This window comes from Sapajus apella, unplaced genomic scaffold, assembly GCF_009761245.1.
Source record: "Sapajus apella isolate SASKATOON/1434 unplaced genomic scaffold, GSC_monkey_1.0 scaffold111, whole genome shotgun sequence".
Taxonomy (NCBI): Eukaryota; Metazoa; Chordata; class Mammalia; order Primates; family Cebidae; genus Sapajus; species Sapajus apella.
Genome location: NW_022437051.1, coordinates 1,208,724 through 1,215,755, shown reverse-complemented (window position 1 = coordinate 1,215,755; position 7,032 = coordinate 1,208,724).

Genomic DNA, 7,032 nt, shown 5'->3' with positions numbered 1-7,032 from the left:
TATATATATATATATATATAAAGCAACTACAGGATCAAAGCTGAGAAGGGTTGTCAATATACCTATTTTATTGCAAATTTTCCATATTATATTGAAAGGGTTACAGTCATAACTCCAGTCTTTTGGATTTCCTCTATGTACAATTACAGCACCTACAAATAAAGGCAAATTATGTCTTTATCTTTCTAATTTTCATACTTATTATTTATTTTTCCTGTCCTATTTAATTGAGTAGGGCATTCAGTGTAATGTTAAATACATATTGTGGTAACTGGAAACTAAAAATTCTTGACTTGAATAACAATTTTCTAAATTTCAAACTAAAGTGCAACATTCATGTAAGTTTGTGGTGAGGTATTTTAGCTCAAGAATTTTCCTATTCCTGTTTCTAGTTTTCTACATATTTTAATAATGAAAAGATGTTGCATTTCATCTAGTGTTTTTTTTTTTTTTTTTTTGAATTTTGGGTTTCGCTCTGTAACCCAGGTTGGAGGGAAGGGGGTTGTTCTTGGTTAACTGCACCCTCTGCCTCCCAAAAGTTCAAGGGATTCTCCTGCCTCAGCCTCCTGAGTAGCTGGAATTACAGGTGCATTCCACCATGCCTAGCTAATTTTTGTATTTTTAGTAGAGGCGGGGTTTCGCCACGTTGGCTGGGCTGAACTGGAACTCCTGCCCTCAGATGACCCACCTGCTTTGGACTCCCAAAGTGTTCTTTCTCCATTCATTGACAGTTTGATTTTTTTCCCTTCAATCTCTGACTATGCCCTATTATATAAATAGACTTTTTCTGATGTTGAAATATTCTTAAAATCCCTATACACTCTACTTGGTCTTGGTCATGATTATATTGTTACATGGTATATTACTTTTACAAACATGTAAATTTGATGTGCTTTTTAAAAATTAATTTTGAAGGATTTTTGCATGTATGCACATACACAAGATTTATCTGTAACTTTCTTCTATGACTTTGAGCCTGTCTCTTTCGGGTATCAAGGTTTTAACTAATAGCTCCAAATGGGTACCTTTTTCTTCTCTTTCCACTCGGAAATAGTAAAAGAGAAATTATCAAATTACCTATTCCACCAATGTTTGGCAAAACTCTCCTTTAAAATGCTCTCGGTCTGATGACTCTTGGAGATGAAAATTTGATTACCTATGTAATTCTAAAATGGATTATTGATTTACTCAGTTATCTATTTCTTCTGTAGTCAATATTGGTGATATGGTTTGGATCTGTGTCTCCACCAAATCTCATGCTGAAATGTAATCTCCAGTGTTGGAGGTGGGCCTGGTGGGGATGAGTTCTCATGAATGGTTTAGTTTCAGGTGTTTACAGCAATGCAAGAACAGCTGCATACAATTGGTAATTTTTATTTTCTAAAATGTTATTTTATCAAATTTTAAAATTTATTTTCATAAAATTGTTTATTGAATTCTCTCAATTAAAATTTTTATGCCTATAATCATGGCTTCCTTTTATTTTTAATATTATTAATATATGTTTTCTAATTTTTTCTTAACCAGTCTTACAAGTGATTTGTCATTTTCAAATAATAAGGTTTAGATTACCGTATGTTACTTTTTTGCTTCAATTTTATTTCTATCTTTATTATTTCCCTCCTTCTTCTTATATATATTCTTTCCGCCAAGCATCTAAATTGAATGTCTAACCCAAGTATATTTCATCTTACATGTTTTATACATTAATACATTTAAAATTATAATTTTAAACTAAATACTTTTATGGCTGCATCTCATAATAGGTCATTATGAGGTAGTTAATTCATTATGATTGTTTAGTTCTAAACAGTACTAATTTTTATTGTGAATTTCTGTTTTACTTATGAGTTCATTGTGGGCACTTCCTGTTTCTAATCATACTTTTTTGGTGCTATCTTTGTATATTTTTACAAATTTGATCACATTTTGATGAGAAAATGCGGTTTATATTACACTAAATCTTTGATCTTCATTGAGATTTCCTTTGTGACCTAAAATATCACTATTAAAAAATATTTGATGTAAAAAGAATGTGTATTGCTAGTTCTTTGAGTGCAGAATTCTATATGACCATTCCTTCCCAACTACCCTCTTCTATCTCTTCTTACTCATTTTCTCTTAATTCATATTTTGCCTAGCATTAACGTCGCTGTAATAGGCTTGTTTTTAACATATGTGTTTGCCCGTCATATTATTTCTCCTTTATTTTTAACTCTGTGGGGTCTTTTGTTTTAGATGTTCTTGTACAAGTAGCATATAGCAGGAGTTTTTATTTGATTTTCAAAAGCAGGGTCTTACTATTTGCCCAGGTTGGAGCGCAGTGGTATGATCATAGCTCACAGCATCCTCTACCTCCTGGGCTCAAGCTATCCTCCCCTCATCCTCCTGAGCAGCTGGGACGCAGTGTGTACCACCACACCCTCTTAATTTTTATTTTTTTGTAGAGATGGAGTCTTGCGATGTCTCCCAGTCTGGTCTTGAACTTGTGGCCTCAAGGGATCCTCCTGCCTTGACCTTTCAAAGTACTGGGATTATAGGTGTGAGCTAGCACCCCTGGCCTATTTTTTAAAATCATTGGATAATCTCCAATTTTGAATATATGGATAAATCCTTTTACATTTAATGTATCTACTGATACATTTTTTTACCACCCTATTTTGAATTTTTTTTTTTTTTAAGACAGAGTTTTATTCTGTAGCCCAGACTGGAGTGCACTGACACAATCTCGGCTCATTGCAACTTATACCTCCTGGGTTCAAGTGATTTTCCTGCTTCAGCCTCCTGAGTAGCTAGGATTACAGGTGTGCACCACCATGCCCAGCTAATTTTTGTATTTTTAGCAGAGACAGGGTTTCACCATGCTGGCCAGGCTGATGTTGAATTCCTGACATCAAGTGATCCACCCACCTCGACCTCCCAAAGTGCTGGGATTACAGGCGTGAGCCACCATGCCTGGCTTGCATTTTCTTTATAGCATCTTTATCTGCCTTTCTGTTTTCACTTTTCTGCTCTCTATTGGATTGGCGAAGTTTTCTAGGGTCCCCCTTTTAAACCTGTACTGATTTGGAAGCTACACATCGTGTTTCCATTTTTTCAGTTATTTTTAATGTTTTAACCAACACTCTTAGCTGTACATTTTTCTAACATAGTATTTCTTCCTGCCCTGAATATGCCATGGGCTCATATCAACCGTTCGTGGACTATTGTATCCATCTTAGCATTGGCTTTAGTTTCTTTTTTAAAAAGTGTTTTTTTCACTTAATAAATGTGTTTAATAAAACGTTTACAACTAAAATATTTTTTACCACCCTATTTGAATTTTCTTTTCTTCTTCTTCTTTTTTTTTTGAGATGGAGTCTCGTTCTGTAGCTCAGGCTGGAGTGCACTGACGCAATCTTGACTCACTGCAACCTCTGCCTCCCGCCTTCAAGGGATTTTCCTGCTTCAGCCTCCTGAGTAGCTGTGATTATAGGTGCTCACCACCCGGGCGGGGCGCAGTGGTTCACACCTGTAATCTCAGCACTTTGGGAGGCCGAGGCAGGCAGATCACCTGAGGCTGGGAGTTCGAGACCAACCTGGCCAACATGGGGGAATTCCAGTCTCTACTAAAAGTACAAAAAATTAGCCTGGCATGGTGGCGCATGCCTGTGATCCCAGCTGCTCAGGAGGCTGAGGCAGGAGAATGGTTTGAACCCGGGAGGAGGAGGTTGTGATGAGCCGAGATCAGCCATTGCATGGCCAACAAGAGTGAAACTTCGTCTGAAAAAAAAAATTACCTTTTTTTCTGAATCATCTTTACTTTTAAAACTCCATATACATATATCTCTGAGTTTACTTTTTCTTCCTCATGAAATAATCCTTTACTTATTTTCTTAGTGAGGGTCTGTGGGTATTTAGCTCTTGATTTTTCTAAACACAGATTTTCCCCCCACGAGTCTTGAATTGATAGTTTATCATTTGTGTATGAAACTTGAGATCCAGAGTTACTAATTTTCTTACCAAATTGATGTGATTTCCTTGTCTTCCATCACTTATTGTTGCTGATGAGAAGTTCCAATGTCGTTCTAACTGTAGCTCCTTTGCAGGTCATCGGCCTTTTCTCTCTGGTAGCTGTAAACATTTCCTTTTCACTCCTCATGTTCTGTAGTTTTACTGTGACAATTCTGGAAATGGCTTTACCATTCTTTATTTTGATGGGTAGTTGGAGCATACTGTCCATCTGAGGATTCATGTCTCTTCAAATCTGGAAAATTTTAAATTCTGAATAATGCTTCTTCAGCATTTTGTCTGCTTCCTTCTTAGAGAATTCCTGTTGATCCACTGTCGTTCTCTGTGGATGTTAATGCACGTAATGTTTTTGTACTGTGTTGTGGGCATTTTTTCCCTTCATTTACATCTGCTTTTATTTTAATTTCTCACACTTTTAAAATGGAAGTGATTCATTTATCTCATTGGGCAACTGAACCTACCTATTTTGAAGCTCTGCCACCTGGATCCACACACTTAATTTCCTCAGGGGCATATTCACGTTTTGAAGGTTGATTTTCTTGGCTATATTTCTCCGTATTAGATTTCTTCCTCTGTTTTGGAATTTCGCTTTGCAGGCTTATTTGGAGTGGGAGGCTTTTGTTTTTGTTTTCTTCTTTCTGTTTCCTTCTGTGCTCACCCCTGCTGGGCCGGGGGTTTTGTGGTCACCTTTGTGCAGCTGTTCAGGACTCCCTGCACTAAACCTGGCGGCGCTGCAGTGCTCCTGTCCCACGGTGGCTTTGGGGACACACTGTGGCTTCCTTCCTGTCTTGTTTGGACACGAAGTTTCTGTCTTCTTTTTCCTTCCTCGGTTTGTAGCTTATTCAAAACTCTAGCTCCTAGGGGAGGGTTAGCCACAGGTTTTAGTTTCTTTTATGGGTGGGTATTGGGAGCGGGGGTGGGAGTTGGTGAGTGACACTAGTCCCAGACTGTTGAGTGGAGTAACTGTATCCTGCTTACCCCAGTGGCACCAAACTGCAGACTGCCCAGCCTCCTCTCAGAACAGCCGTCTGGCAGGCCCCGGCTGCAGCAGAGCCCACTGACTTGAGTTTCTCTTCTGTTTCTGGTTCATGGGGAGATTTATCTTGTTATTGGAGCCTCATTATGCCTTCAGTGTTCTGTTTCTATTTAATCTACTTTTTCCCCCTCTCTGTATTTGGACTAGGGGGGCATGTCCCATAAATAGGTCTTAGTTAGATAATGTCATGCATAGAATTACGTTTTAGAAAGAGCTCTCCGGGCTGGGTGCCGTGGCTCACACCGGTAATTCCAACATTTCGGGAGGCTGAAGTGGGAGGATTGATTGAGGTCAGGAGTTTGAGACCAGCCTGGGTAACACAGTGGGACCCCTAACTCTACAGAAATTTCTAAAGAAATAGCTGGACGTGATGGCGTGCACCTGTCCCAGCTACTTGGGAAGCTGAGTTGGGAGGATGGCGTGAGCCTGGGAGTCCGCGGCTGCCGTGCGTGGTGTTTGTGCCACTGCACTCCAGCCTGGGCAACACAGTGAGACCCTGCCTTTAAATTGAAAAAAAAAATAAGGTGGCAGGACAGTTTCTCCTCTAATTTACTACAAAATTTCAAATCCTTACTGGCTGAGAAACAACTACTCCCCCGGGTAGGAATTTACATTTGCAGAGCACCTCACATGCGGTTTCCTGGGATTCTCTGAGGGACTCAGGAGAAAACCAGGACACATGGGGTCATCTTACTTTCGGAAAATGAGAAAACTTGGTAGAGTGAGATGTTCAGAGTCCCAGGAACAGTGAGTGTGCGGGAGAGCAGTAAGCACCGCCCTCTGGAGGGTCCCACCCACAAGTCTTGCAGGTCAGTGTCTTGTTTTGGACCAGATTGAGTGGGTTAAATTTGGGAGCACCTGGGAAAATGAAGGGAGAACAAACTCTTTCTCTCATGAAATCTGGTAACTGGTTGAGTAACAGAGAGGGAAGGAAGGGAGGGAAGGAGGGAGGAAGGAAGCAAAGAAGGATGGAAGGTTTGTTAAATGCAAATAATCAGACTGTCTGTGTCTGGTTCTCTGTGGTCACTTTGTAGTGGGCTCTGGTTGGATGTGGGTCACACCTTGGCAGGTCGGGAGACCTGTGTGCTGGGGGTGATCTCAGATCAGTACATCTGGGAGTGAGGACTGCTCTCTGAGCTATTTGTGTCTGTTGGGGCCACCGCGAAGATGTTCCTGAGAAGATCCCATGCTGCTTTCTGCTTTTTCCCCACTGTCTGTCCAGGTAAAATCAGATGCCACGTGGGAATGGAGGGGAAGGAGAATAATGAGAGGCCAAGTGAAGTCTGAGGGTCGGAGGATGCGGGGGAAGGGAGTCTGTAGACCCGCACAACTTCTTGTTTAGTATGAAGACATCCACGACATGCCTCTGATGTGCCAGGCCTTGTGCACGATCCTGGGATGTGGTGTGAGCCATGACAAAGTCCTCCGTGCCCCACGACAGTCCTTAATTCTTGCAGACAGACATGCAGGTAGACACATCTAAGGTGGGAAAGTAAGAGTAGCATTTCCCACGGAGGGTAAGGAGCTTTGTGGGCTGGTTCCAGGCACAGTTTCCAGGACAGGCTGGCTGGGAAGGCGGGTCTCTCCCAAGCTGTCTCCCTCAGTAGGGATTCAGGGAAGGAGACCAGTTGTGGCTCTGAGCCAGAAATGGAGTGCGTGTTTTCTCAGGATCAGGCGTCAGCCCTGGCAAAACTTCCCCAGTGGCAACCAAAATCGCTTCCCTGGAGGCGTGTCTTTTCTGCTTTTCTCTGTTTTAGGTAAGAAAGACTCAGAAAACAGAGAGAAAGCAGAGCCAGTCCTGACAGAGCCTCAGCAGAGCCTGGTCTCCAGGGTCAGTCACTGATGACGTTCGCAGAGCAACAGCCCATGCCCAGAAGCTTTCTAGTGTTCACATAGACCACAGCCTTCTCCAGAAGTAAGCACCGACAGGGGCTACACGATCACTGACAAAGAAATACATCAGAGCACCATTCTGACAAACAGAT